Raw genomic sequence first — 25,522 nt, 5'->3', positions numbered from 1 at the left:
TTTTGGGTTGCATGGATTGGCTCTTATGATGACACTGGTTGGCTTTTTAGGTTTTGGGGATATGAATGGGATAGTGTGGTTTATTTTGTGGGTTTCGGGAATTGGTTCCCATGGCACTATTTCAAAATCGAGTGGGCTTTGTTTGTTGGGCCTATAGTGGGCCGCCTCTTTATTTTGTATTTTGCAAGTACATTTAGTGTTAGAATAAAATTTTTAGGAGAAATATTACGCCTTTATTGATTCGGAAAGTAAGGAAAACACACTGAAATAAAACTGACCTATATTCTAAGCGGCCTTAGGACCATCTAAAGTCTCTATTATTTTTTCTATCAATCTAAAGAACTACTAGGCGCTTTTTACTAATGGTGCTCTATGTGGCTCAAGCCTGGGGTTTAGTCTCATAAAACTTCGGTCCTTCACCGGTACTCATCTTGAATTCCATTCCTTTTGCATTGACCCACTGATATGTCTTCACCCATCCGTTCTCGACCTCTTCTAGCGTTGATGCAGGAGAGATTAACCGGGATGGATCGAAACCTTCATCTTGTAAAGCTAGGGTAGTCATCACAGTCTCGTTCTCCATAGGCCTCGATTCGTTAAACAATGTCCATAGAGCCTGGTTGTCCAATATTTCAGCTGTTTTAGTCTTGGTGAGGTGGGGTGCCTCATCCAAGGTGTGGCAGTCATGAAAAATTTCAAATCCGGGTTTTAGCAAGCCATCCTGAACGAAGGGTTCAGGGAAATCACAGCATGGGTGTTCTTCTCCTTCCCGAACGAACATCCCGTTAAGGGTCCTTTGATATGGGGGAAGGAGGGTGGTTTGTTTGGCTTTGTCAAGGCGTAGCCTAGATAGGCGGTCAGCAATATCTTCCTCCGTTGGTTCATAACCTAAGCCAAAGAGATTAGATTTGTCGGGAAAAGGATGGAATGTGTATTCCTTCTTCCTTATGCCCAATGGGGTTCCTGGGAAATAACCTTGAGCTAACAGCATTCTAGGGATGACTCGGGATGCATGCGGGTCTAGGAATGCTGGATCATAATCTTCGATGAACTGGATTGTTTCTTCCATTTGAAACCCATAAAGGTCGTCTGCAGTTTCGGCCGTTCCAACCATAGTACAACTGACGTCGAGAGGAGGGGCGCGGATTTCTAGTATTACCCCGTTATGGTTAAGTTTAACCATTTGGTGCAAGGTAGAAGCCACACCTCCTAAGTCATGGAGCCAAGGTCGCCCCAAGAGGAGGTTGAAAGTGGGCTTGATGTCGATTATTTGAAACTCCGTGGTGCGTGCCACAGGCCCGGTTTGTATGGCAAGGTTGATTTTTCCCAATACAGGCCTTCGGGAGTTATCATAAGCTCGTACCCCTTGTGTGGAGGTTTGGAATTCATCGTTTCCTAGCCCCAAGCAATGGGCAGACGTTAACCACCGAACCATTATCTACGAGCGCTAGGGGGATGTTTTTTCCTTTGCATCCAACCACTAGGTAAAGGGCTTCATTGTGAGCACCCCCCTCTTTGGGTAAGTCTTTATCGGTGAAAACTATGGCCTTTTCCCCGGCATCTCTCGTGACATGGCTAACCAATGAGTCAGGTGTGATATCTGTAGGTACTGAGATGAGGTCAAGTGAGCGAATAAGCTTTTCGCGATGTTCCTTTGAAGTACACATAAGATCCCAGATGGTAATCTCGGCCTTGGTTCTTTTTAGTTGTTTCAGGAGAGGATTTTCAATGACTTCCGCGACGGTGGTGTGCCGTCCATTCTCAGGAGTTTGCCTAACCGGGATGTCGTCCATAGGAGGTGGGTGAATATCCGGTTGGTATATTCTTCCGGATCGGGTGAGGTTGTCGACCTCGGGCTCCTGAGGGGTGGTGTCAATGAGAGCATACCCGGGCCAAGTTTCAGTGAAGAAGTCCTAGCCCGAGACTTGAGATAGGTAAATATCTTCAGCATCATCGTTCCACACACCGCACACTTCCCTCTCGATTCGATCCATAGGGACCACAGCGAGTGGTGCACCTTGAGGTGTAATATACACCGTGGGGTCGAAATTCTCTGGTTGGTCGAGAGAGATGTGACAAGAGCCGAGTGGGCTCTTGTTGTTGTTGGGTTTGCCAACGTTAGGGAGAGGTATCACTTCATCCTCTATCATGTCCTGGATCGTATGTTTTAGATTCCAGCAGTTTTCAGTGTCATGCCCATTTCCTTGATGGAATTTGCAGTATGTACCTTCGACCCAATATTTGCTTTTGACAGGAGGGTCACGGGTGGGGCCTATAGGTCTCAACTTTCCTTGATTGGTTAGTCTTTCAAAGGCTTGTACCAAAGTTGACCCGAGTGGGGCAAACTTTCGGTCTCGGACCCATCTTGCAGGGTTTCTTCGGGCGGGAGTCTCTTCTACAGCATGGACTTCTTGGGCTTGGGATGTGTTACCCCGATTATAGGTGTTGGTCTTATATGTGGGTTTTCTCTGTATGGTTTTAGCGAGGTCGTCCTCGATCTTTATTCCCACATCATAAACTCTTTTGAAAGTGTCGAGTCCCAGGTACCTAAGGTGTTGTCTGTAAGCCGGGTCCAGGTTGTCAATGAATTTTTGGACCAATTCTGTTTCGGGAGCCCTATTGATTAGCTGGGCCACCTGGTCCCTCCGTCTAGCAAAGTAGGTTGTGAAACCCTCATTTTTCTTTTGGAAGAGAACTTCCAGCTCGCGCATGGTGACTTGGAAATCCATGTTCGACGAGTATTGCTTGATGAAGACATTGACAAAGTCTTCCCACGTGGGGAAGAGCTTAGGGTCCTGGTGATAGTACCATTTGAGCGGCACAGGTTCCAAGGACAAAGGAAAGGCAGGTAAGTACATGGACTTGTCACAAAGCTCATGGTATTCACAAAGATCAGTAGATGATCACGGGGGTTGTCCGTGGCCTTGAACTTTGGTAAGTCAAATGAACTGAACTTTTCTGGTAATTTTCCAGGAAAAGGTTCAGGATCGAGAGAGAAGTATTTGCTCCCCATGGTTTGCTGTAGGACCATTTTTTCAATCCTCTTCTCGTTATCGAGGTCATTTTTGGCTTGCGCAGCCGCTAAAGCTTCATTTTCCATTTTCAGTTGGCCCATAAGTTGGGTCATTTGGACCATCTGGTCTCGCAAATCTTCGATGGACATGTTTGAAGGTGCGAATCGAGGTTGGGGAAGCGGAGATCCTTGCAATGAGGGACGACGGACGGAGCTTGGAGTTACTAAACCTGGTGTTGGCGATGTATCTTCGAGACGCACTAACCGTTGATTCCCTGATCGGCACCAAGTGGCAGGACCAGTCCTAGGCATAAGATAAGCTAAAGTTTAGGTTCCCAAAGTTTCAAGCATTACTTAGTCTAGACTTCGACTCTCTAAATTGGGTTTTCACTCTTTCTTTTGTCGGTACACTTTTTGGGTTTTTTTTTTATTTTGATCATTCTTTGGATTTTCGAAACACTTGCCCGTGTGACATTCATAGTTATTAGCACGTTCGGTTTTGGTGCCGGGTATTGTCGTCGTAGGAGGCCTAACAACGACACAAAGAGTTATTAATTTTTTGCGAGTCGCTTTTGAAATCGAGTGCTTTTCTTATGCCCTCGTAGCAATTCTTTTTATGAACCTTTTTCTTGTGCTACGTATTTTCCTTTCGCGCGGGCACCGAGGCTGCTGCGCCTGACCAGAAGGCCAAGCAGCAACTTCAGCGCCCAGCGAGGGGCGTGAGAAATTCTGGCGCCCAGCCAGGGGCGTTGAAAATTCGTCCCTGGCTGGTTCTCGTTTTCTGTCTTCTGTTTATGCGACTTCGATTTGCGTGCTTGCCTAATAACGTCCTTTACGCGTAACAGCGTTTGTGGGATTCGTTACAGGCCATCCCGAGCGTCGCTTATTTTGTGGCGATCATTCGGGTTTGCGGAACACGTGTTTCGGTATAACTCTTCGGCAAATTATTCTATGAATGTTTGGGCAATTTTTAAGGTCGTTGGTTTTCTAGGATAGTTTGTCACACACAATCACATATTTCGCTACACATAACTACATTACAAGCATGGATTTGAAAATTAAATATGCCACGTAGTTTATGATAGGCTTCTATGGGTAGTTTATTTGTGCCTGGCTTGGTACCGCTTCTATCGTAGATCCAACACATGCCCCAGTCGAGGTAGTGTCTTCAACAGACGAATTTCGCTCAAGAGGCCAACCCGCAAGTGCAAGCCAAGGGGTCTGCAGGCGAGAGGGACCTAATGGGCGAGCGATTGGGTTCGGGATAGGTGTACTACCTGCACAAGTACCGAGTGGGAAACATGCGCGGCGTATGCACCCTCCTATTGGCGAAAAAAGGTATCCTTAGTCCCAACTCCCGAGGGAGCCGAGATTCTTTATGCGGTTCTGCCCGTTCACATTAATATGCTGATTTTCAGGTCGTCCCAACTTGATGGGGAAATAAACGCGGGGTAGGATCGTTTCACCCTTCGGCTATTTTGATTACCTACAAGCACGAGTATTTCCTTCACTATCCCCAGTGGAGTCGCCACTGTGAGGGGGTCGAAAAAGCACGAGGCTAATGCGTGACCTCGTCCCTCGTGGGTGTGACGATTCTTTTATTCAATCAAGTGTAATTGGATTTCCTGTGAGTATACACCCAATTGACTAGTAATATAGGAGTCGCCATTCAGTTTTTAACGACAATGAGAAAAACTGACAAAACCCGGTTATCGTGACATAAAGGGAGTGCAATTATGTTTGACCACGACGGCCGTAGGTTCCCTTGTGATCCCTGGTGTGGGGATCTCTCAACATACACCCGCAAGGTAGAGATTGAGGGTTCGGGGGACTGTAACTACCGAGAGGAGTACTTCGCTCATCGATAACTCCAGAGGCAGGATATCCTTACTAGCTCAGCATAAATAATTGAAGGGACATGCGTTAACTATTAAACTAATCTGAATTGATTTTAGCAATATGCAACATATAATACTAATTCGATCGTGATTATCTGATTTAAATAGCATTAAGGGACCTAGCATGATAATCCGATTTCCCAAAAATATTATATTTGTTAGGCGTGATAGAACAAGCAGATTAGGTTAGTTTAACAGTTCATAAAAAGGGCGAGGAAAGCAGTTAAATCATCGAAAAGAGACACATTACGACGCACCCTTGAGAGGTGCGTCACGGTTCTCAGAAAACTAACCACTTTGACTTTGCTATTTCTCCTTTTTATTTAACGAATCTCAATTATGGGACAGGATACGTTCTGTTCGATTTATGGATCGATTGCGACAGAAGGCGTGAACAGTTTCGCAGCGAGAGGCTTAGGCTAAGGGTTGGAGTCAATACTCAGAATATAATTGTGTGTTGTTGTGTCTTTTACGTCGAATTTAGGGGTCTATTTATAGGGGAGAGTTCGTGGAAAGATATAATTGCAGAGTTCTAATCCATAAAGAATTAGGAAAAAACACGTACCCAGGTATTTTCAGCGCCCAGGCCTGGGCGCCGAAGATTTCGGCGCCCAGAGCCAGGCGTTGAAAATAGGGTCTGGGCTGTTTTCTTTAGTCAGATTCGGATTTCTGAAATCCGTAGAGTTTGAGACTTAACCGAGTCTTTTAGCGCGTATCAATTTTATGACGGAATGCGTCTGGGCCCGTTACAAACTCTAGGCTCGTTAGGATTTCAATTAATACGTAACTCTTATTTCCGAATCATATTAGGAATAGGATTCTCGCAGTTTTCTATCTCATTTAGGATTTATGTTGGAATGCAACACCTAATTCTGACAGGTTTCTATCCTTTATGATTTGCCACTTTTAGAAGCTACCTTTTACGGCAGTTACTATTTTTAGCAGGTTTCCATAAATAGCAGGTTGCGGGTGAAATGAAAAGGGGAATTGAGATTCGTTTATTTCATAGGAGATGCGTTGTCAAGTGGAGATTTACGCTTTCATCATCGAACCTTTCCCTTTCAGGAATGGAGACAAAAGTAGGTGTCTACAGCAGCACTTGAGTTGAAGTGCGGGCTCATTTACAAATGAGCAACACAAAAGATTTCCTAAAAGCTAAGGTTTCCATTTTTTTTCGTTTCCCGCTCTCTTCCTTCCTCCTTCCTCCTTCCCCTTCTCATTCTCTGTTGTTGTTCACCCACCGCCGAACACACCCAACGACTTGTCGCGCCACCGCTGGTGTCCCCCCACCGACGAACGCTTCCTCTTCCAGCCGCGTCGACGTTGTTGTTGTCCCACCGCCAAATTCTTCCTCTTCCTGCCGCGTCACCTCTGTTGTTCCCCACCGCCAAACTATTACTCTTCCCTCCGCCGCCGCAGCACACACGCGTCGCTCCTCCTTATAGCTTATAGGTTTGTAAATTAAAACCTAACTTTTGAAACATTTCCCTAATTTGTTAATTTTATTGTTTTAAATTTTTGAATCACATTTTTCCTATTTCTTTGTTAATCTGTTCATTGGTTTCTGAATACAGTTCATTATTTGTTAATTTGTTCAATTGGTTTCTAAATACATTTTATAAAGCATCATGCCCGGTTTAAATTCTTGCCTTTGATAATGCCTACAGAATCCAGTTTCCTATTCATGACAAATGAATTGATTTAGCAGATCGGATGTCTCAGAAATGTGAACCTTGCTGCCGAAATTTCATATTTCCCTCCATAATCCTTTTTTTACATCATCCAATTTGGTAAGATTAATAAAATTAGGCCTGTTAATTTACTTCTTGTTTGACGGACTTGATCTGTCCAGGGAATAGCTGTTGTGGTTTTGTTCAAAGTTTCCGTTGTTGGTGGGTCTTACTTCAAGCTACCAAATGCCCACTAATCTTGACTAAAATGCCCCAGTGTACCCGATGCTTCATTTTGTTTCCGAAAGTTGTCATGTTACAGAAATTTGCAGTGTCTGTTGTCACTTAATACCTTTGAATTGCTTCCTCTTTGGGTTGCTTGTTACCTAGGAAATTTAGGTGCTAGTGCAAGAGGGGTTGGCCTGCATCAGTACCTAATGAGCTAAATTTACTCTTGATCTCTAGTGTCTGAATTCAATGGAGGTCAAGTTTTGTTTCTTATTTTTTGGTTTCACTTGTTTGGAATTTGGTTAGCTCGCTTGATGCCACATAAGAAATCAACTTAGCTAAGGTCTAACTGAGGGTTGTATGTGTTGATATAGTGTTTTCGTTCTCTGATTTGCTGAACTGGGTATTATTGCTGTAGTTTTGTGAACTGGAGTCTCTATTTATTAACTAGACAACAAGTCAGGCATCAACTAAAAAGTGCAGACCAGGTGCAGATTTTAGAGGCTTTAGAGGTTTCTCATCTACAAAATTTGGAGATAACTAATGTACTTTACCTTGCTGTAGAGTAATAGTTCGTTTAGTTTTAAATCTCGAGCATAGAAAACCATCACCTGATAAGTTCATTGCAGCGATTAGAACATCATCACTTAAGCATTAAGCACAAATGAATTACTTAGCTAAAAGTTGCGGGTAACATGTCAGATGAATTGATGATAGGGAACTCAACTATTTTTTTGGTTAGTAGAGTTGACATTGTAATATGAACTTTTAGAACTTGTAAAGTGTTATTTTGACTGTGTCTGGATATATAAACGCATGAAAAAATTAACTAAACTGAATTTAATTCATGTATTTGTGTGTTGATGTTCTTCCCACACAAGCAAGCATACTACTGGCTTATACAAGCTTTTTGAAGTTATTTTCGTTTGAGTTCTGCTCTTTGTTTTATGTCTCAGGACTCAGACATGTTGCAGGTCTGATCTTAGTAGCTTGCTGCTCGGACCAGCAGGTTCTGGTGATTTAGTCTCCTGGAGTTCTACAGATGCAGTGTTGCAGCAGCTGGTCTGGGTGCTCAGATCCGAAGTGTACTTTGTTCTGGTCAGCAGTAGAAGGTTGTTGGGTGCTGGTTATGGTTGGTTGTCTTAAACTCATGTTGCTAGTTTGCAATGTTACCAGAAAAGGGTCTTAAAGCTAGATGTCGCAAACGCAGTGCTTGAAAATGAGATTTCAGTTGATGCGCTTTCCATTTTATTTGATTCTTTTATCCTGATGATCGATTTTCATGTTTATCTGTACAAATTATACTTTTTAACCTAATTTGGTCGTTTAACTTTCCAGATTTCATGCTTGATTTTAGTTTTAATTACTAATTTCTGAAGTTCAGCTGCTCAACTCTCAATCTCAATTTCTCTGATTTTGATTCTAATTTTAATTAGTGATTTTGATTTTGTGGGTTTTGAATTAAATGGTTAATTTACAGGTTGATGTTGGTGAATATATAGTAAATTCAGGTGTAATTTAGGTCTCTATATATTGTTCATTTTAAATATATAGCAAGGGTTCTATGTAATCTGTTCATTGACTTCATTCTTATGACAATATTTAACTAATACAGTATGTCTTATTATTGAGTATTGACATATTTTAACCCGTTATTTATTTAACTTTTTTTCATAAAAATGACAGGTTTGTGACACACTGGAGGATAATGCTCTAATGTCTGGGAGCATGGGTGACAGAGAACCCTGGTTAGTTGCAAGGCTCCGAGATCATATCCTTACTCCCAAAGAACGAAGATATCCTCTTCTATGGAAGATGGTAGTTCTTTCTTCCTATCTTTACCCTCTACTTCCGCTGGAATTCTTGATACATTTTTCAGTTTCCGAACACATGTTCTTGATATTCTTATACTGTACCCTTTTACTTTTCTACCCGTGTGTTTTTCTAATCCTTTCTTTTTCCTTCTGATTTGTCTTGTTCATTTTAAACATGAAACATGTACAATTTACAGTTTTCCGTCCTTGCCAGTTGATACACTTTCCCATCATATATTGATGCTCATTTGATTTCCTTCTTTTAAATAGGTTGAAGATTTGGTGGAATCAGACTCTCGTTTGGACCGCTATCCAAAGCTTGTGAAGGGTGAATCAAAGGTGGTGTGGGAATGGCAAGGTAGTTAACTTGTCATTAGGGATTTCATTTAGATATCTCAAAGCCTCATTTGCAACACAAGTCTAAATGAATTGATAGTTTATCTGATTAAAAGGGGAATTAGGAGACCGTAACTTATTAGATATCACTAGTAACTTGTGAGTAACAGACAACTCAACCCCATAAAGATAAATATGTTTTCAAAGTGTTATAATCCGAACTTATACACGTCTAGTCTCTTCAACTTAACTTACCCTAAAATTCGTTTTTCTATTGGACAGAAGATGCCCCCTTTATATGTTGTTGAAGGGTTTGACAGTTTTAGGAATGCCTCAAAGAATTGAATAAAATACACAGGCAATAATTCTGACCCCAAAATTCATAATGCATTTTCCAGAAATGGAGCAAATTGACAGTGAAAGAGTGTGTAGTTGACCTTTTACTTTAGTTAGCGATTCTCTGGTTGTTGTATACTTGCTAGGGCTTCTGACAGTTGCATGGAAACTACTTATTAGTTCTTACCATACGGTACTTAAATGAAGTACAGCAAGGATGTGTTGATGTTGTTTCTGTTATTGCTGTGTTGATGTTATTTATGTTGTTGTTGTTGTTGTTGTTTCCGCTATTTCTGTTGCTTGTTGTTCTTCTGCTGTGTTGCACATGTTTTGTTTGTGTTTCTGATCTCCTTGTGACAATGGGGGACTTGGTGTGGGATTGCTTTAGTTTTGGATATTTGATGTTGGTGTTAGAAACTTTTTGAAAATTCAACACATTCTTGTTGTACTTCATTTTATGGTCTGACCTTTGATGTATAACATATTAACAGGTTGTAGGCTCCAGGAGATGGTGACATCTCTCGTTATCGAGCATCAATGCGTACTTAGTCTCCCAAGGTTGAGATAATTGATGGTATGTTCAAGCCTGTGGCTACAACTAATCAAGATCATGGCATGATCAGGTAGCTTTACCCAACAAGTTAATCTTTCATTCTTTCCTGCAATATAATAATGGCTTTTGTTATCAACTTATTATGCAATTGTATGATATCAAAACTTTCCGGTCTTCACTTATTTTTTTTTTCTGTTTATGAATATGACAATTGTCTTTCCTCGAATGCTTACATATTATCAACATAAAACATCAGAGTGAGTAAGTAGTACTACTTTACAAAATCTTAAAGAGTGGAAATTCTTAATTTGATAGAATTGTTCAAATGAGAAAAAATTACAAAATGGGTGAGAATGAGTCTTTGAAACATAAAACTAAGTGTATTAAACATGGAAAGACTTTAAAATACTCATTTAAGTTCATTAGTTGAAAGTTGGAACCGAAATTAGCCATTTTAGTCAAAATGTGACCGATAATGAACTAACGAGGCTTAAATGTGCATAACTTCACCAAAGTGGTTGAGAATGAGCCTTTGAAACATAAAGCTAAGTGTATTAAACTTGTAAAGGGTTTAAAATAGTCATTTAAATTCATTAGTTGAAAGTTGGGATCGAAATAACCCATTTTAGTGAAAATTTGACCTATAATGATCAAACGATTCTTATATGTGCATAAATTGACCAAAGAAGGTGAAAATGAATATTTTAAACATAAATCTAAATGTATTAAACTTTTAAAGGGTTTAAAATATTTATTGAAGTTCATTAGTTGAAAGTTGGGACCGAAAAAAGCCATTTTAGTCAAAATGTGACCGATAATGAACTAACGAGGCTTAAATGTGCATAACTTTACCAAAATGGGTGAGAATGAGTCTTTGAAACATAAAACTAAGTGTATTAAACATGGGAAGACTTTCAAATACTCATTTAAGTTCATTAGTTGAAAGTTAGGACCGAAATTAGCCATTTTAGTCAAAACGTAACCGATAATGAACTAACGAAGCTTAAATGTGCATAACTTCACCAAAATGGTGAGAATGAGTTTTTGAAACATAAAAATAAGTGTATTAAACATGGAAAGACTTTAAAATACTCATTTAAGTTCATTAGTTGAAAGTTGGGACCGAATTTAGCCATTTTAGTCAAAACGTGACCGATAATGAACTAACGAAGCTTAAATGTGCATAACTTCACCAAAATGGTGAGAATAAGTCTTTGAAACATAAAACTAAGTTTATTAAACATGTGAAGACTTTAAAATACTCATTTAAGTTCATTAGTTGAAAGTTAGGACCGAAATTAGCCATTTTTGTCAAAACGTGACCGATAATGAACTAACGAGGCTTAAATGTGCATAACTTCACCAAAATGGGTGAGAATGAGTCTTTTAAACATAAAACTAAGTGTATTAAACATGGAAAAACTTTAAAATACTCATATAAGTTCATTAGTTGAAAGTTGAGACCGAAATTAGCCATTTTAGTCAAAATGTGGCCGATAATGATCAAATGAGTCTTAAATGTGCATAACTTCACCAAAATGGGTGAGAATTAGTATTTTAAATATAAAACTAAGTGTATCAACCATGTAAAGACTTTAAAATACTTATTTAAGTCACTAGTTGAAAGTTGAGACCGAAATTAGCCATTTTAGTCAAAATGTGACCGATAATGAACTAACGAAGCTTAAATGTGCATAATTTCACCAAAATGGGTGAGAATGAGTATTTGAAACATAAACCTAAGTGTATTAAACATGGAAAGACTTTAAAATACTCATTTAAGTTCATTAGTTGAAAGGTGGAACCGAAATTACCATTTTAGTCAAAATGTGACCGATAATGAACTAACGAGGCTTAAATGTGCATAACTTCACCAAAATGGGTGAGAATGAGTTTTTGAAACATAAAACTAAGTTCATTAAACATAAAAGGACTTTAAAATATTTATGTAAGTTCATTAGATGAAAGTTGGGACCGAAATTAACCAATTTTATTATTATACGGTTCATTATTTCTTTGTTATGAACAAATTAAGTTTTAATTTATTGTACGATTCAATATTTATAATATAACTAATGTGTATATATATTTTTTGATGGTTGATCTTTTTAAGGTATTCAATAATCCGAGGGAGCGGCCTTTCACCTTTGAGGAGATAGATGAAGTTCGAGAAATGTTGGCAAAATTCATTACCAGTGATTGTCTTTGATATTTTCTTGTAATAAATCTTAAATTATGGATGCTAGCTAGTTTTTCATATAATTGTAATGTAATCGACTTTTATATTTACAATTATATACTATTTAATTTAATTATCTATATAATTGGATACTTTTTATATGACGTATGGAGGTTAATCAGTGGCGTCGTCCAATTGTAATATGTTGTAGGGAAATCGGTTATACAACAAATCTAGATCAAGTGCGACTCATTTATATGCCAAGTGCGGCTTATTTTTATGCTTGTGCTGCCCATTTCTATGTCAAGTGCGGGCTCATTTTCAAATTTGGCAGCACCAAATATATCAAGTGCGGGCCCATTTTCAATATTGGCAGCACCAAATATGTCAAGTGCGGGCTCATTTTCAAAATTGGCAGCACCAAATATATCAAGTGCTGGCTCATATTCTAAAATTGGCAGCACAAAATATGTCAAGTGCAGGCTCATTTTCCAAATTGGCAGCACTTGAAACATCAAGTGCTGCCAATATTTTGGCAGCACTTGAGAAACGTCAAGTGCTGCCAATATTTTGGCAGCACTTGAGAAACGTCAAGTGCTGCCAATATTTTGGCAGCACTTGAGAAACATCAAGTGCGGGCAGGCCATGTGCTGCACATGTAAAAGCCCGCACTAAACCCCTTAAAATGAGCCCGCACTTGAGGTTTTTTCCTCTAGTGATACATACAACTGAGTAGAGATTGAGGGTTCGGGGGACAAATACTGATACGGGGAGTGCCATGCATTAGCCCATGAAGCGGTCCTTACTAGTTCAATGTAACAAAGACGGGACATGCGTTAGACTACATTACTAATCTGAGTTGCTTTAATGCACAAGTATTAATTAACAATCGTCAAAGGGTGATTTAAATTGATTTAAGGTACCTAAGAATAAATCCGGATTGTCCAAAGAATGAAGGAAATAATGCCCTTGGTCCAAGTATGCATTCTATGTTAAGTCTAATAAATGCGGTTCAGTATTAATTAACAAGTTAATAATTCAGTGAGATCAAGTGAGCTAATGCCTAGCTAGAGGCCGCTTCAGTTCAAGTGGAATTAATGATATTAATCCACAGCTTACTCTTGACTGAACCCGTAGGGTCACACAAATAGTACGTAAACGGATCAAGTATTTAATGGCATTAAATACTCCATCTATGGATATTCGGAATCGACGGATCTTGGTTTCAGTGGGAGCTGAGATCGTCACAGGCAAGAAATGAATACTCCAGAAACGATGATATTGCCGGAAACGGAAATATGGATCGTATCGGAAATATAAATATTATCCAAGTCGTAGATGTTTCCGGAAACGGAAACATGGTACGTATCGGAAAATATTATCGGAAATGGAAATATTGCCGGAATCGGAAATATTGCCGGAAACGGAAATATTGTCAGAATCGAAAATATTATCGGAATCGGAAAATAATTCCGGAAACGGAAATATTAAATATTTGTTCGAAACGGAAATTAATTCCGGAATCGGAAATATTAAATGTTGTTCGTATCGGAAATGAATTCCGGAATTAGGAATTTAATCGGAAGCGTATCGTACGAATTAGCATCGGACGAGGCCCGCTAGACGAAGGTCCAGCACGAAGCCAGGCCATCGCCCAGCGAGCCGCACGCAGCAACGCACGCCTCGACCAGGCCCAGCGCAAGGCCAGGCCCAGCCAAGGGCGCGCGCGCACGCAGCACCGCACATGGGCTGTGCGCTTGTCGTGGGCCGCAAGGCCTGCGCGGGTGCACGGCTTGTACGATGCGTGTGCGGTAAATCCTATTCTATTAGGATTCGTGCGAAGATTAAAATCCTAATCTTATTAGATTTGCTTTGTTATTTAGAGTCCTAATAAAGTTCTAATTAACAAATCCACATCCTAGTAGGATTACAATTCCTTTTCCATACCTCTATAAATAAGGGCCTAGGGTCATTATTTATATACAAGTTTTCAAGTATTCAAAGCTAGGATTTTTAAGCAGAAAAATCAGCCATAACTCTTGCCCATTTAGCCGAAAATAAGTAGTACCTTAAGGGCGATTCTAGTTGGTCAATCTTAAGGCGGATCCGGACGTGCTGTAGACTATCTACGGAGGGACGACACTTGGAGTCCTAAAGACTTGTTCTTGTTCGGTTCGGGCGCAGCTAGGGAAGGCACGCAACAAAGAGTATGCATCTAAACTATGCTAAATGATTATGTGTAAATAATATGCTTTCCTGGCTTTATGGTTTTTTCCGCATGATTTATGAATTGTCATATGTATCATAACCTAACAGTGGTATCAGAGCCTCTTATTATTTTCATAATCTAAATTGCATGAACATGGTTAAATATTACAAATTTGCAAGAATTAAAAGGGGTGATTAATTTTCGTAATTGTTAATTAATTGCAAATTGCGTTTATTTAATTATACGTACGCAGTTTTTCGGCAGTTTCTTCGTTACTCATCCAAATCGAGTGATTTTTGTGTCAATTCTGCATGTAAAAGGCATTCTAAAATTTTGACAAAAAGCGTATTTTTCGGCCGAACCCAGAATTCTCAAATTCGAAGCCTAACTATGACTTTTCGGAGGTTTTAGTTTTTCGAATGCAAAATTTCGTAAATTTAAGATGTTAAATTAAATATTTGCGATTCTTGTTGATAAATCTTGAATTTTTGATTGACCTACTGTATATGTTTAACAAGTTTGAATGCCTAACCTTGTTAATTATGCAATCTAATTTGTAATTATGATTAATTTGTTGAAAATTGGAATAATTTAGAATTAATTTGATTTTCATAATTAGTTATAATTTAATTAGATACCTATGATTAAAAACCACCATAAAAATTGTAAATTTATGTTAAATTTTAAATTTTTATGACCTAGACTTGAATCCATGTTAATCGGAAATCAATTGAATAATAAATTTTCGATTTTTCGCCCTAAAATTATGAAATTAATATTATTTATTAATTTGTCATTAATTTTGAATATAAATTTTAAATTTTTATGCGATTCGCTCATATAACTTGCACGCACAAAGCAATGGACGCTACGTGTTACCCTTAAGGGGTGTTGTATAGTGCGGGCATGTGACGACGAGCAAGGGAGCTCGTCGCCCATGCGGTACGAAAGCAATGAGCAAGGCCATGGTGCACGAGCACAAGGCAGCAGCCCTGCCTTGTGTCGTGGGCTGTGTGCAATGGGCGAATGGGCGAGGGCGAGAGCAAGGCACCAGCAGTCGCGTGTGGGCAGCAAGTGAGCTGCGCCACAGCGCGCACTGCCTCGCGCAAGCGTGCGGAGCCTCGCGCGCAGCGAGCGCAAGCTCGCGTGCCACGAGTGCTGCGCCAAGCATCGATCGCTCGCGCGCAGCGAGCGCTGTTGTGCGTGCAACGAGCGCTGCGCCCAGCGATGGCGTGCGAGTGCTTGTTGCGACATGCGACGAGCGCTGCGCCCAACGATGGCGTGCGAGTGCTTGTTGTGCGTGCGACGAGCGCTGCGCCCAGGGATGGCGGGCGAGTGCTTGTTGCGACGTGCGATGAGCGCTGCGCCCAGCGATGACAAGCAGCTCGCTATTGCGACGTGCGACGAGCGCTGCGCCCAGCGATGGGCTGCGGCAGCATGCTCGTGCGTCGAGCGCTGGCGCGCGCAGCGAGCACCAGCTCGCGTGATGCCTTGCGATGGTGAGCAGCAGCGATGCGACGCAGCGCATGGGCTGCGCGCACATGGCCAGCGATGGTTGTGTGCGTGTGGCCCATGGGCGTGCGATGCGTGGGATTGTTACGTTGCGATTAAATCGTTTTGAAATTTTAATTTGAAAATTTCAGTTTACGTAATTTTATTTAATTTTAAAATTAATAATTTAAATTATTTTCTTGGATTTTAATTTTGAATATTGTAATTATAATAAATTTTATTTATTCTAATTATTTTACTAAAATTAAAATCATGAATTAATTTAAATACGACTGAAATTAAATTAAACTTTTTGGATTCAATTATTAATTTATATGAGCTTTAAATTTGAATTAAATTTGTATGTTTCCGGTTAGACTAGAAATACATTTTTATGTTTAAAATTAGTAAAGCATATGAATTTATTGGTTTAAGTGGGAGCCCTTTTTAGTCATAAACTCTTGATTAGATCTACAAATCCTTAAGGTTAAAACAACTTTATTAGAATTAATAAGGACTGAATAATTTGTAGATTATTGGTGCCCTTGATTAATTGCTGCAAATGTTTACGTGATGCATGATGTGTTTTACTAACCAGCTATGTGGGCCATTCATGATAATGAATGGGTGAATGGTATGTATTGTATATGTACTGTTTTGCAGGTTATGAAGTGACTAGTATGGCCCAAATAGGATAGAAAATATGGTCTGCGTTCCATTAATTTGAATGTAATTGGTCTAAAGTACCAAAGTTGTTTTTCAATTCAAATATGGTCTGCGTACCATCAAATAGTTGTAATTAGTTTTAATTATAGCTTATCCTATTTGAAGAAAATGGTGCCTCCCACGGAGATTTTCAAGACGGACTTTGAAGTTAAAGCTTCAAGATGAAGTCGGGCCATACTAGATCACATTTATCTTATGCATGTTTTAAGTTATTTATTGCTTTTAAATATGTCTTAAAATGCATGAGATCAAAAGCTTGATTATGTTGCATGATTAAGGATTTTAGTTCACTTAAAATCTAACCAACATAGTAAGAGCCTTAAGTTCCAAACTTAAAAATTGAGTTAAAAGGTGCCATGCCAAAATATACACTTGCTTGGATATCCTTTACATCAATCTAGTAATAGTTTTCACTCAGCGAGGTGTTACTTATTGGTCCTAAAGGGGCAAGGTACACAAATAATTGTGAGTACATGTTAGTTTTGGTGAAACTCAAGGATATAAGTAAGGAGTCCTTTTATGTCGTGGCAAAATCGATAGGTTTACCTAATAAGTTCTTAGACGTACCTATCAACCAAGAATAGTTTCTAGACTATTAGCAAAAGGCTTTTGCTTACCTAAGATGTTTTAGGATTAAGTCGACAAACTGTGCTTAGTTCTTCAATGATTTTAGGATCTTGGAATCATTTTATTCACACCTGCCGGAACACATAACTTGAATAAAATGCTTAATGAACATTGAATTATGCATGAATGCTAGAATTTAAGTTTATTGAGAGAAACTGTGAATGGTTATTTATTTGTTTATTCTTTTCAATTGTAGTTTTAAATATGGCAAACAACAATTCATTCAACATTCGATCAATTCTCGAAAATGAGAAGTTGAACGGGAAAAACTTCCTTGACTGGCAAAGGAACTTACAAATAGTTCTTATGCAGGAAGGAAAGGAGTATGTCCTAGAAGAGGCGATGCCCGAAGCCACAGGCGACGGGGTCACTCAGGCAGCCCTCAATCGTTGGATTGATGCCAACAAGGATGTGAAATGTCTAATGCTCGCCACCATGAGTGCAGATCTGCAGAAAACGTTCATCAACTCAGATGCTTTCACAATCATCAGTGAGTTGAAGAACATGTTCCAAGATCTGGCTCGAGTCGAAAGATTCGAGACTCATAGGCAAATTCTTGAGACCAAGCTTAAGAAAGGCGAGCCCGTAAGTCCACATGTTCTCAAAATGATTGGACTCATTGAGAATATGAGTCGGCTGGATCAACAATTTTCTCAGGAAATGGCTATAGACACCATCCTCCATTCTCTTCATAGCGGGTATGATCAGTTCAAGCTGAACTACAGTATGAATAGTCTGGACAAAACGCTCACTGAGCTTCACGGTATGCTGAAGACCGCTGAAAAGACGCTCAAAAGTGATAAGCAGGATGTGCTTATGGTGCGTGGGGGCAAGTTCAAGAAATCAGGAAAGAATAGGAATGCTAAGAAAGGTGGCAACAAGGCCAGCCCAACTAAGCAAACTGGCGCCAAATCTGTAAAGAGGAAGATCAGTCAACCCACTTCTGAATCCGAATGCTTCTACTGCAAGAAGAAGGGGCATTGGAAGAGAGATTGCTTGAAGCTTAAGGAAGATCAGAAGAACGGAACAGTCGTTCCATCTTCAGGTATTTTCGTTATAGACTGTATACTTGCTAATTCAACTTCTTGGGTATTAGATACAGGTTGTGGCTCACACTTATGTTCCAATCCACAGGGACTAAGAAGAAGTAGAAAGTTAAGCAAGGGTGAAGTCGACCTACGAGTGGGAAATGGAGCACGGATTGCTGCATTAGCTGTAGGAACTTACTATTTGTCGTTGCCCTCCGGGCTAGTTTTGGAACTGGAAGAATGTTTCCATGTTCCAAGTCTTACTAAAAACATCATTTCAGTTTCTTGCTTAGATGCTAAGGGATTTTCCTTTTTAATAAAAGACAATAGTTGTTCGTTTTATTTTAAAGAGATGTTTTATGGATCTGCTAGATTAGTCAATGGACTTTATTTATTAGATCACGACAAACAAGTATATAACATAAATACCAAAAAGGCCAAAAAGGATGATTCAGATCTCACCTATCTGTGGCATTGTCGATTAGGCCATATAAACTTGAAACGCTTAGAAAGACTTCAAAAGGAAGGAATTCTAGAACCATTTGACTTAGAGGATTATGGTAAATGCGAATCATGTTTACTTGGAAAAATGACAAAGCAACCTTTCTCTAAAGTTGGAGAAAGAGAAAATGTTGAGTAATATAGTATTTTGATGATTATGAACAAATGATGATTATCTAACTAATGTGTGTATTGTTTACATGTGCATGAACAAGTAATGACGGTTAATACAGATCATTTAATTGGAAGATTCTGAAGATATATACAAGAAGAAGTGAAGTTCCTGAAAGGAACTCTAAGTCTAATTATATAAGTGTACCATTAGACTTAGAGTTTGTTTCCTTAACTACTGCATACTTGTTTATTAGTTTAGTTTTCTTCATCTTGCTTGTATTGGTTGTCATCACCGACTTTATGGTTTTGATGATAACTAGCAAACGACTAACCTATGTTTGAGTTCCAATATGTATACTAAACAAATATAGGTTTGATGAGAAACAAACATGAAGAGTTCAAGTCAATAAATCAAGTATCCAAGCAGCAACAGAGTTCTTCAAAGGAACACAAACAGATCAGTTCCTCAGCAGAACCTAAGAGGAACAACGAGTATAAAGTTCCTGAGTAGGAACAAGCATGGAGAAGTTCCAGAGGCGGAACTATCAACATGAGGCTCTTGAGTTGGAGCATCATGAAGCATGAAGAAGAAAATAAGAGTATATTTTCTAGGATTCATGTAAGTATGTAGAAACTTGAATAATTAAGGAACACGGTGCCAAAAGGAACTTGTCGGAACTTATGAGAAATAACGTCAGTTTATTTTCCTATAATATTCCTAGTCTTAAGGTAATTTTAAGTGTCAATGACGTGGCTTTTAAAACTCCTAGTTGTTAGGGATTTACCTTTGACTTTGAGTATTTATCTCCTAGTAAAACTCTATTTATTTATGTTTTTAAAATAAAAGATAATTTTTGTAAAATCTTATCTAGGTTAGGATTCTGATTTTAATATCATATATTTATTTATTTATTATTTAAATTTCGTTTTTAATAAAGTCCTATTTAATCTAGGATTTGTTTTGAATATCTTTTGCGTTTTTAATGTGTTTAAAATTTTATTTTTAATAAATAAAAAAGAATTAATCTTTTTGTAAAAAAAAAAAAATCTGATTGTTAGTTATTTTATTTTAATAAAATTTATTTTTCTATTTTATTAAAATCAGGTATAAAAGGTTTTGTTTTAGAAAATTAAAATCATTGTTTTACGTTTTTTTGAAAAAACTACATAAGTGGAGAAATAATAGGAGATCATGGAAAATCTGATTATGCTTGGACCTAACTCCATGATTTTCTCTACTGACTAAAGTCATGGGATCATGCCTAAATTGAAGGGCTTAGTGGTTGTTAGTGGAGAAGATTATGGAGAAAGTGGTTGAGGTTTCTTCCTCTATAAAAGGAGAGCTTTCTCATTCATTCAAGTGTGTTTGACTTCTCAGTCATTCCACAGAGTCTGGTTTACGTGGAAGGTAGTTAAAGAAAATATATTTGTTCCACGTTTTTGAGTCAGTTCCTGCAGTTCCAAGTTCCTGTCAGTTCCGAGTTCCTTTACAGTTATTCACTCTCTACATATTAGAGTTTAATCAATTATCAAATGTCAATATTTTAAGAGTTGTTCAAGGGTTGAGTGAGCTCTTGTAATGGGTAATTTGTCAAGGGTTTGAGTGAATTCTTGTATAAGTTTTGGGCAGGAACTTGAGTGAGTTCCTGATGTGTATGGGGTAGGAACTTGAGTGAGTTCCTGTTGTATTTGGGGAGGCTTTGAGTGAAGTCTATGAGAGAGAAGCAGAGAGGCTTTGAGTGAAGCAAAAGAGTCAAGAGAGACTTCTAGGGAAGTCAGTGAGAGAGTAGTTGTGTGAGGAACAACTATTGGGAACTTGAGTTCGTAGAGGAACTCAAGTAATGCCCGAGTTTCTTATAGGTTTGTAACTGAGTTGTTGCCCTATAGTGAAAAGAGTTTAAGTTGAAATCCCTAGTGGGTCGAGGTTTTCTTTCTAGTTGGGCCTAGAAAGTTTCCTCGTAAAATCTCTCTTGCATTGTTTCTCTACTTGCTTAAAGTTTCTTTATAATTCCGCAAAATTGGCTAGAAAGTTCCATACTACAATTCACCCCCCCCTCTTGTAGTGTTCCATCCGAATAACAATTGGTATCAGAGCCGAAACTCGCTGATAAGCAGGAAACCCTGCTGAGTTAAGTTCCTGGAAGGAGGAACAATTACAAGAAACTTGATGAAAGGAACTCGATCCTACCCATTCAAAGGAACAAAGCAGATCTGACTTTTATTGTTGAATAGAAGTCAGTCAAGGTGTAACAGGCGATCTTCTAAGGTAAATATCTATTCCTTTAGACCTTCTTTGTGTGCATACATTAATTTATTGCGTGTTCATTGCATTGTTTCTAATGGAACTTCTGTTTTGTTTTGATTTAAAATTGAATTTGAAAAATCTAAAATCTATATTTAATAAATGATTTTTCAATTTATTTTTTAAAATTCAGTACATTAAAATTATTTCAAGGAAACGTATCTTGAAAAATGCATATCTGTGGAACTCGGAGTTTTTAATTTTTAGGCAACAAAATATCCTACTTATTTTTCTCTGCCTAAGAAATATTATATGCTTCATGAATATATTGAATCTCATTTATATGAAGGCATATTGTATCTTGGTAGTAGTTGTTGTGTTGATTATTTTCTTAACAGTTACTACTAACAAGAAGGGACCCAAATCTGTTGGGTTCCCTCGACAAAGAAATTGGTACAGGAACAAACAAAGGTGCACATTAATATGTCAGAGTTCCTGTGAATCTAAGTTCTATATTGAGGAACTCGCTGGATCATTGTTGACCCACGAGTTATACTTAGGAACTCACGAAAGGTGCGACATTATAAAAATACATTACATCAGCTCCACACATCGGAACAAGGATCAAAATCCGAAGAGGAACTTTCGAATAAAGGAACTCATTTCAGCACCATTCCAAGGAACAGACAAAGGCTGCAATGAAAAGATCCTTAATGATACAGTTAAGGTAAACATCTAATTTTTGAGATCTTTATATGCATACGCTATTTATTTAAACTCAAGTTCCTGACAACGTTTTATGAAAATTATTCAAATGTATTTTGAATTTGTTTAATCGATTTTGGATTTTCTCAAATATGTTTTTGTGAGACAAATTTCAGATTCTAAAACTGATTTTACATTCATGCATTATTCGCTTAATAAGAATGGTTCAAGGAACAAGACAAAGGAACAATGTATATATCCACCCTTGGAAGTTGGAACTTGGTTTCCCTGCGAAGGGAACTTTATTCTTTGGGCTGGATAATTTAATGTTATATCATTTATTGTCCAAAGAACGGTTTTTCCATGTATTATGAGTATATTGAATATTTATTATATGTATGCATGTTAAATCTTAGATCTAGCAGTTTAAAATAATCATTTTCTAAGATGCTACTACTAAAAAGAAAGGAACTGAAATTATGTCAGGTTCCCAAGACCATGAATTGTTTACAGGTCTGTTAGTATACAATTTTTGTATACTTTAATCTTCTAAATTATGCTACCTAAATATATTTACTACTAATGCATGATTTTGGAAGGTAGTAGAAGCAAAATTATTTTTACAGGTTTATAACTCATGATTGAGTGTGTGTATGAAGTAAAGGAACAACATCAGAATTACACCAAGAAAAAATGAGTTGAAAATCCATTAGATTCGTTGGAACAGTGAAGAGGAACTCAGGCTCGGAACATTGGAACTTAAGATGTATACTAGTTCCAGTTCCACCTACGGGTAAGTTCCTTCCAAATATAATGGATCATATCAACGAATCAACTCACATGCACTATATAAGTGGAAGTCACTGTGAACATCTCAAAGGAACTCAATCATGTGAAATATTAGTAAGGTTTTGTTTTGGAATTTAATATTTATAAAATGCATAATGACAGGTTCCATTGATCAAAGGAATTCTTCTTAAGATCTAGTGGAACAATCAGCGAACTCAAGGTTACAGTAACTTGATAAATGGGACATGAAACATTTGATAGCAAATCTATGGTATCAAAGCTTTTCATGTACAAGTTCTTGATTCTTGTTAACCTAAGTTCCATGGAACAAAATATACGTTTCAATGGTTCTTTCATGAAGTAAATTTTCCAGGAACATTATATTTTGTTATTATATTTGAGTATATATTTATTTTAGACTAACCTGTTAATCATAACTTTGCACAAAAGTATTACACTTGAGTGTTATTTTTCCCCAGATTACTCATATTAAAATAACTCAAGATGGAGAATGAAGGCCATAGGAACATGTTCTAGCTTACTTGGAACATGAAAAATGAGGTGGCTTCAACTAAGGGGGAACACCTCGTTATATCTCGACAACGATTGTTCTATGAGAGAAAATTCACTATATTGTTTGGTTCTACCTACAATGGTTGTAACTTTGGACAACTAAAAAGATCAACTCGATCAATCAATATCATGCAACAAGTTCCACTACTTCTCTAGTAGTAGAGAAATTGCCAATTTCAGTCATCGAGTTCCTATGTGCACTACAACTTTCATTTAATCAATTTATCAATGACATCGGCAAAGGAACTCGGAGAAGGTTGGTTCTTGAAAGGAACAACCAGTAAAAAAGGAACTTTTGAAGAATGATTGACAATATTCGAGTGTAAGTGAAAGTTTCCATAAGATATGAGGGCATCAAGATGATGGAACTAGCACTCAAGGAACTCGAACATAAATTCATCAAAATTAGTCCAGCACCTCAAAGTAATCATACACATGATAAAAAATTATATAAGGTACATTTTTCTTATTCATATCATATCATGTTTTAATGTGTTATATTGTTTACTTATTAATTTAATTGTACAAGTCTTGAAATGCATTATGTGATTATGCTTTCCTTATGATTTCATCTATTCATGGACTGTTTAGAGGATCAATACGTAATGAAGCAATGACATGAGCATAACCTAGTCTTTTCCATGAGTTTTGTTGATTTGGAACTCCTATACATATTTAGATAAGGCAATTATGTATGCTTAAAGTAAATGTGTCACACTTATATTTTGTGCTGTAAAAGGCATACTCAATTGCCCAAAGAGTATTAGAGGTCTCATAACAGAACTATATGGATGCTATCAAACAAGAAAATCCTAAGTTTCCAAAGAAACAATGGAAGAAACATTGATGGAACTAGACAAGTAGATTCCCATAAAAATATTTCTTTATCTTGCTTAATATTGTCAGAGGGAACAAACCTATATTTTAACCAACTTCCACTTATCCACACCATATGTATTCGAAGAACAACATCTTTCCACAAGACTGGTTTGTGTATTCGTGATTGGGTTGAGCATTATACTACATTCGCAAAGAGTGTTCTATTGTGCCGAGCCATTAGCATTATTCTACAACCTTTGGGTTGTGTGTCCGTGCTAAGTACAATCATACTCTACAATCCAGTATTGTATCTCTACATTGTATTCTTTATTCCTATCATTAACATTTCATAACTTCGAAGATCCTTATTTCCAAAATTATCATTCCACTCATATCCCGACACTTCAAATATACTACTTCCCACGAGCTCTAAGTTAATATTCATTGATTTGTATGGTTTGATGATACATAAAGAGTTATAAATGAATGGATACATTTTGAGGGGGAAGTTTGTGGAAGAAGTGAGAAGCAAGTTTATTATACTTTATCAATTGAAATTTCGAGGGAAATCATTAGATGGAGCTACACTTACAAGCTCCAAAATGAAGAGAGGAATGGTAAGGAACTCTGGGGATAAGGGAGGAACAAATGTAAATGATTCATATTTGGTGGTGGAACTCAAGTATGTATGAATATATTTTCTCTTTACTGTTGTACTTAAAAACTCTAGGAAAGTGCCACAACGTGTAATGACACCCTTGTTTCAAAAAAAAAAATAATAATAATAAAAAAAATTGTATGATGAAAAAAAAAACAAAAAAAAACAAGGGTGATCAAATCTTTATTATTTCCTAGATGACATATGATTCTGAAGACGTTTACTCATGGAATTAGTTGAAAGGGGAACATAAACAAAAATTGAAAGAACTTGATGAAATACGTTCAAGTTCCTTTTATCAGTGTGTTTCTCAAGGAAAGTTGGTGGTTGAAGAGAAGTGAACTTGATTGGTACATATCATGGTGAACGTGTGTTATGTTTAGAAGAAATTTCAAGATTGTGAGGTAAAGTGATAAACTCTAATGATTGTTGAGAACCTCACTTTGAAAACCTAACTATAGAGCACACTATCTATCTCAAAGTTCCCTCTATTCAAATTGTTCCATAAATTTCTTTCATACTTCTTTGAGCCTGATATTACAAATATGACACTATCTTAATCCATTTTTTACTTTCAAATTTGATCTATGCTTGACTTTAATTTATTATTTGTCAAGTTCCTTCAGTAATTTTAAAGTTGGATATTTGGATTGTGAATTGGAAATTCGTGTAGCATATGCATCCTAAGTTTGAAAATTGAGCATCTTGAGACTTTTAGGACTAACAAGTGTTTAGCCTTTATGGTGGTAATTGTGGCATATAGCAATATGAATATATGATTTACCTAAAGCAAATATGTGTAAGAATGTCCTTTTCGATAATGACAAAAGGGGGAAGATTATGTATAATGCTTATTGTCTAATATAGTCAAGTCTAAATCCTCTTCGTAACATGGGTCTCTTATGCATGACTTGTTCAATAGTTTCCAGTCTGTATTATTAAGGGGGAATTAATGTACATCTTTAATGTTTAATTTGCGATAAGCATCATTTGTTTGTCATCATCAAAAAGGG

The sequence above is a fragment of the Spinacia oleracea genome, chromosome 5 (genome assembly GCF_020520425.1).
Source record: "Spinacia oleracea cultivar Varoflay chromosome 5, BTI_SOV_V1, whole genome shotgun sequence".
Lineage (NCBI taxonomy): Eukaryota > Viridiplantae > Streptophyta > Magnoliopsida > Caryophyllales > Amaranthaceae > Spinacia > Spinacia oleracea.
Note: the sequence above shows the minus strand (reverse complement) of the source record.